This window comes from Garra rufa, chromosome 6, assembly GCF_049309525.1.
Source record: "Garra rufa chromosome 6, GarRuf1.0, whole genome shotgun sequence".
Lineage (NCBI taxonomy): Eukaryota > Metazoa > Chordata > Actinopteri > Cypriniformes > Cyprinidae > Garra > Garra rufa.
Window position 1 is genome coordinate 13,410,570 of NC_133366.1, and position 7,348 is coordinate 13,417,917.

Below are 7,348 nucleotides of genomic sequence, written 5' to 3' on the forward strand. Positions count from 1 at the left end.
TATACATACTGTCGGAGCAAATAGAAACATCCAATCATATTTGTCAGTGTATATGAACTATTATGACCACTAGAGGACACTCTAAAAGCATCTACTACTGTATCATAGACTAACTTTTCCTTTTTATTGTTTTATTACTATTTAAAAAGCCTTTTGTAGAAATTTTTAGAAACCAGTAACTCTTTATAATAACAATGTCAATGCTTGTTTACGTTTTGCTACTAGCTGAGTGTTAATTTTGGACACTGCATTCTGAAAATGCAATTTATTATTTACATTTTTGGTTGTGAAAATCTCATTTTAACTGGAATATAAGAAACATTTATTGTTATATGCACTAGTATCTAGCTGATAGTCGTCTGCTGTCTATTAGTCTCTCTCTGTCACACGCTCGCACACATAATTTAAATACACTCTGGCTGCTTGCTTTTCCTGTCAGACACATTTTTTCCACCCAGACAGAATTCTTTACATATCCAGAGCACACAGACAAGCAAGTGGAGTCCCAGGAGATCTGTGAACACCGCAGCATGCGTTCAGAGCGCACTGGAGAGTGTTTTACCCTTAGTGTGTGGTGGAGTGTCACACAAAAGCTGCAATCCAGTACAGTCAGAATTGAGATGTCAATTCTACCTAGAGTACTGTATGTGTTACTGTACACAACGGCTCAAGAAATAGAATTAGCATTCAAAATTACAAACCCTAAATGAAGACAGAGTTGCTTATAGATCTCCATAAGTCTCTATCTGTCTGTGATTTTATGTATTGAACCCGTTCACTGACTTCAGATCTGGGACAGATGGCAATGATCAGAGCAGTGTTTCCACCACAAACAGACGTTTGCTATTTTAGACCATCTGATGTTGAGCAGTCTCTCTCACCGTCTCTCTCTGTTTGCCGACTGTGTACAGGGAAACCATTTTTTATTAGCTGGTGATGGATGGTTGTTGGTAGACTGTGTATTCCCACATGGAGTGCTGTAAATTCTGACCTGGTTATCCTATAGTCTTTTTGTGTAATTAAATGGGGTGGGGACTGTGACATAAACCCTTAGAGAAACAAATGACATCTGATCGCAGTGCTGGAAATAAATACACTTAACATTAGGTAGTCTGGATGGAATAATGTATGTTTCCGTTTATTTTATTTTATTTTATTACACTTTAGAAATCAAACCGGTGTGAATATTACTTAAGGTGAATATTAAATCTAATCAGAGATCAGTATTTTTTTTATTTTATTTTTTTATTTAACTTTAGAAATCAATTTACTAAATTACATGAGGTGAGAAATCTAATCTCAGATCAGTATTTTTTATTTTTTTATTTTTTTATTACACTTTAGAAATCAAACTGGTGTGAATATTACTTCAGGTGAATATTAAATCTAATCATAGATCAGTATTTATTTTATTTTATTTTATTAACTTTAGAAATCAACTTACTAAATTACTTGAGGTGAGAAATCTAATCATAGATGAGTATTTTTATTTTATTTTAGTTTTTTTTTGTTTTGTTTTGTTTTATTTTACTACACTTTAGAAATCAAACCAGTGTGAATATTACTTCAGTTGAATATTAAATCTAATTCAATATTTAATCTAATCATTTTTATTTTATTTTATTTTATTTTATTTTATTTTATTTTAGAAATCAAATTACTAAATTACTTGATCATAGATGAGTATTTTATTTTATTTTATTTTATTATTTTATTTTATAAATCAAATCGGGGTGAATATTTCTTTAGGTGAGAAATCTAATCATAGATGAGAATTTTATTTTATTTTATTTTATTTTATTTTATTTTATTTTATTTTATTTTATTTTATTTTATTTTATTTTATTTTATTTTATTTTATTTTATTTTTACTATTTTCATTAACATTTGACAAATACAAAGTGTCCAAATATGTTAAAAAAAACATATACTTTTTTATTTTAAACAGTGTATCTAGTGTTTTAAATATTATATAAATTTAATATTTAAATATTTTGATTGAAATTTGTATGTACTCTACTGTTTTTGCACTATTTTTGATAGATTCTCAACAAAGCCGCATTTATTTGAATATATTTTAAAATGTATTTTATTCCTCTTATGGCAAAGCTGAATTTTCAGCAGCCATTACTACAGTCTTCAGTGTCACGTGATCCTTCATAAATCATTCTAATATGTTATCTATTGTCAAACTCTATTATTATCAATTCTAAAGAAAGTTGTGCTGCCTAACATTTTTGTTGAAACAGTGACACTTTTTCTCCAGGAAAATATGCTTAATGCATTATTGCTGAATTCACATAAATTTATTTAAAATGTATCAGACCCCTTCTTTTTGAATGACAGTGTGTATATGAATTGAATGTGGATTGTAATATACTACCAACATTTAAAGTCTTCATTTAAAACAGGAAAGGCATATGTAATAGGCATAAAACAGGTCTCAAAGAGTAAAGTAATTTTGTATGAAATGAAAGACTCATTCAGTGGAGAATCTGTCATGAATGGCTGGTTTAGGTGTAAACCCAGGTGGTCACTGGTCACAGTGACTGATTATTGTGTGGCTCTTCAGGGGGTTAATGCCGGATAAAACTAGTTAATTATCTAAAGTGCAGTTGCCTGAGGAGCCTGATAAGATCAGTCAAGTAAAGAGACAGACAAAGAGATACACAGAGAAAAGACAAAGTAAAGAGCATAGCCAAAAATAATTGTGATTCAGTTCAAAGTTAAAGGCCTGTTAAATGTGGCACATGTGCTGAGCTCCTTTTAGCCCACGGAATGTCCATAGAGCAAATTAATTTTAAAAGTGGAAGGAAAATGATATCATGACAATGCTGATTGGCTGATGACACTGAATGTGCACTAGCACTTAAAGACATAGTCCAATTAAAAATGAAAATTCTCCCATCAATTACTATTTCCTTTATTTTCTTCTGTGGAACGTAACAGAATATATTTTGAATATATTTTACATTGTTATAATATTTACTGAATATTGCTTCAGGTAAGAAATGTAATCAAATCAAATCAAATCAAATCAAATCAAATTAAATTAAATTAAATTAAATTAAATTAAATTAAATTTTATTTTATTTTATTTTATTTTATTTTTTACTTTATTTTACAAACTGGTGTGAATATTACTTCAGGTGAGAAATCTAATCATAGATCAGTATTTTTTATTTTATTTTATTTTATCTTATTTTATTTTATTTTATTTTTTTAATCAAACTGCTGTGGATATTACTTCAGTTAAAAAATCTAATCATATATTTAATTTAATTATTTAATTTAATTTAATTTTATTTTATTTTTTTAACTGGTGTGAATATTACTTTTTATTTAATATTTTATCAATATATATTTTTTATTTATTTTATTTTATTATTTTTTTATGTAAATACTTTACTTGAAATTAAAATTTGAGGTTGAAAAGATTTTATTGATTTTTTTATGTTTTTGATTAAAGTTTTTTTGCTCACCATGATCGCATTTATTTGATCAAAAATACAGTAAATATTATACCAATTTAAAATAAGTGTTTTCTATTGGAATATTTTATAAAAAATATTTAATATTTTATTTTATTTTGTCACACTTTAGTGTGTAATCAGTAATCAAACCGGTGTGAATATTACTTCAGGTGAGAAATTGAATCACAGATCAGTATTTAATTTAATTTAAATATTTAGCTTGAAATTAAAATTTGGGGTTGATAAGAAATCTAATCATAATTTTATTTTATTTTATTTGCAGCATTGTCACGATGAACAGAATACATTTTGAAGAATGTTGTTTACCAAACAGTTTTCAGTTTTATTTCATTGTAATGGAACCGAAACTGGCAGAACAAAATGAAGCACATGACGAAATGGTCCCAAAACCGTTACAACCCCCGGGCGATGGAAAAAAAATACTGCGCTCTGTTGAGTCATCTTCCAGCCGGATTCCTAAAAAACCAAATGGGTTTGCTCTGCTGTTAGGAACCGTTAGCCTCTGTGATGTTGTGCAACAGCCAACAAACAGGATTTAAATTGGACCAGGTGGATATTCGGTGCAAACGCTATTCCCTCATTGTTTTTCCGTATTACACAATGAAAATGCCTCCCAAATAAATGCAGAATGGTTTCGTAAACTGCAGATTGGTTTCAGACACCACCTCCGATCACCAGATCAAAACATCATGCATTATGAAGGTTTAGTTCGTATCTCAGAAGTCTTGTGTTGTAACACACGGTCCAGTTTCCCGTCCACACTGACGCAGAAACAGAACAATAACAGAAACCAGAGGAGGCAGCCAGAGACTCGAGTTATGAAACGTTGCTTGCCATTTCTTGGTATTTTTGTTCTTCTTGTGTGTGCATGGTCGTGTGTGTGTTTTTCTTTTCTTTGAAATTGCGCTAAAGGAGGGACCCAAGCCGTAATAAGGAACAAAAATATCATAGTAACTCGTGTTGGTTTCATTTGGGCCTTGCAACCACCTATAATTGCGCAGAAATGACCCAAAACACTACCAACCGCATAGCAAGTTCTTTCTCTCTTTCTTGTATATGTGTTTAGTTCAGTTCTATATAGGAGTCATAGTTCACTGGTAAGCAGGTCCACCCGTTTCCCTCCTTTCCACACCTCATGTCCTCCTCCCTGTCCCGCTCTCACCTCATGAGGCTGTCCACCCCTCAGCCCCTCTAATGCTTTGCAGATGCTCAAGCCAGTAAATACACCTCACCACTGCTGTCTCTCTATCTCTATCTGTGTATTTTTTCTCAAACTCCCACCTTCAGTCATAGACACTCATTGAGTTTAAGCTTGTGCAGGAGCTTTGTTGAGGTGTTTGGAACAAATTTAGAACCTCTAAACTCTATTAAACACACTTAAACAACAGCTGATGAACCAGACTGTTCCAAAGTTTTGAAAGAAATCAACAAGGAAGCATTAAATTGATTATAAGTGACAATAAAGACATTTGTAGTGTAATATTTCCAGATAAATTCCGTTCATCAAAGTAAATTAGTTTCAGCTACTGTTTTCAGTATTGATAGTAATAAGAAATGTTTCTTCAGCATATTAAATAGATTTCTGAAGGATCGTGTGACACTTAAAATGATAGTTTATCCAAATATGAAAATTCATTTTTTTTTTCTGTCATTAATTACTGACGTTCATGTTGTTCCAAAAGATACAGTTGAAGTCAAAAGTTTTCATACACCTTGCAGAATCTGCAAAATGTTTATTATTTTACTAAAATAAGAAGGATCATACAAAATGCATGTTATTTTTTATTTAGTACTGACCTGAATAAGATATTTCACATATAGGTAATTTACATATAGTCCATATATTCCAGTTCTTCAGAAAAATCCTTCATGTCCCACAAATTATTTGGTTTTCCAGCATTTTTGTGTATTTGAACCCTTTCCAACAATGACTGCATAATTTTAAGATCCATCTTTTCACACTGAGGACAACTGAGGGACTCATGCAACTAATACAGAAGGTTCAAACGCTCACTGATGCTCCAGAAGGAAAAACGATGCATTAAGAGCCGGGGGTGTAAACTTTTGAACAGAATGAATAAGTGAAATTTTTATTTTTAATTTGCTTAAATATCGTATTTTTTTTAATTTAGTACTGCCCTTCAGAAGCTACAGACGATACTTACATGTTTCCCAGAAGACAAAATAAGATACATTTACTTTGATCTTCAAATTCAAAAAGTTTTCACCCCCGGCTCAATGCATTGTGTTTCCTTGATGAAATCCAATAGCTTTCTGACCCTGCATAGACAGCAACGCAACTGACATATTCAAGGCCCAGAAAGGTAGTAAGGACATTGATAAAACAGTCCATGTGACATCAGTGGTTCAACCGTAATTGTATAAAGCTACGAGAATACATTTTGTGCGCAAAGAAAACAAAAAGAATGACTTTATTCAACAATTTCTACTCTTCCGTGTCAGGAAAGTACCACTGACGCAGGAGCCGGCGTCAGCAAACAGTATTATCACTCTCTTTTGCTTCTTTTTTGTTTCTCTCGGCTCTGCTTCCACATCATCTGTTTTACTGAACTTGATTGTCGAATTCCTTTACTTTAGTCTGATATTCTAATCATCTCATATTCACAATGATGCAACTGAATTATCCAAGCCCAGTGCTGGCACACCGTTGCTCTTCTTCTCTTTGTCTTGCTCATTTTTAACCGTTAATGTTCACTATAAAGGGATTTTTCTTGTTACTGTTTTTAAATACTGTGCTTCCTTTCTTTTTTTTTTTAATTAAGGCAAGAATGACGTTCCTACAGTTTAGGACTCTCCATTTCAGGACTTTTGAAGTAACACACTTTTCTGAGAGCCGTAAAACTTCACTGCATAAAGTAGACATCATAGACATCAAGCACTTCTGCGTAAACTCAAGAAGTAACATTACCCTGTGAATGTGTGATTGTGTATTTGTTGCCTTGTTTATGGTCTGAAGCCCCCAATATAAAGAAAACAAAAGGTTGGGAGGACTTTTTATGACAAACTCTTAAAAATAAAGGCTTCAAAATGGAGTTTTCCAAAGCAATGCCATGGAAAAACCATTTCAGTTTCTCTAAATACTTTTTTTTCTTAGTGTGAAGTATATTTTAATGAACCAAAGACATTTTTACATTAAAAATATCTTTTTTGTGCAATGGAAAGGTTTGAATATTTGTGACCCGGGACCACAAAACCAGTCTATTTGTAGCAATAGCCAAAAATACATTGTGTGGGTCAAAATGATCTATTTTTCTTTTATGCCAAAATTCATTAGGATATTATGTAAAGATCATGTTCCATGAAGATATTTTATGAATTTCGTACCACAAATATATCAAAACTTAATTTTTCATTAGTAATGTTCATTGCTAAGAACTTAATTTCGACAATTTTAAAAGCTATTCTCTCAATATTTCGATTTTTTTGCACCCTCAGATTCCAAATTTCCAAATAGTTGTATTTCGGCCAAATATTGTCATATCCTAACAAATCATACATCAATGGAAAGCTTATTTATTTTAAAAAAATTGACCTTTATGCCTGGTTTTGTGGTCCAGGGTCACATTTATTACTGCTCTTAGAAGTAATGATTTTTTATTGACATCTATGGTTCTATTTAGAACCTTTATAATAACAATACACTTTCAAAATAAAAGTTCTTTACTGGCATTGATGCTTCCCTGAAGAACATCCTTCAGCATCTATGGAATCTTTTCGTTCTACAAAAGGTTCTTTATATTGAAAAAGTGCTGATTTTTCAAATGTTTTTCACACTAAGAAAAAAAAAAAAACGGTTCTTTTAGGAACCAAAAAATGGCTATTCTTTGGCATTG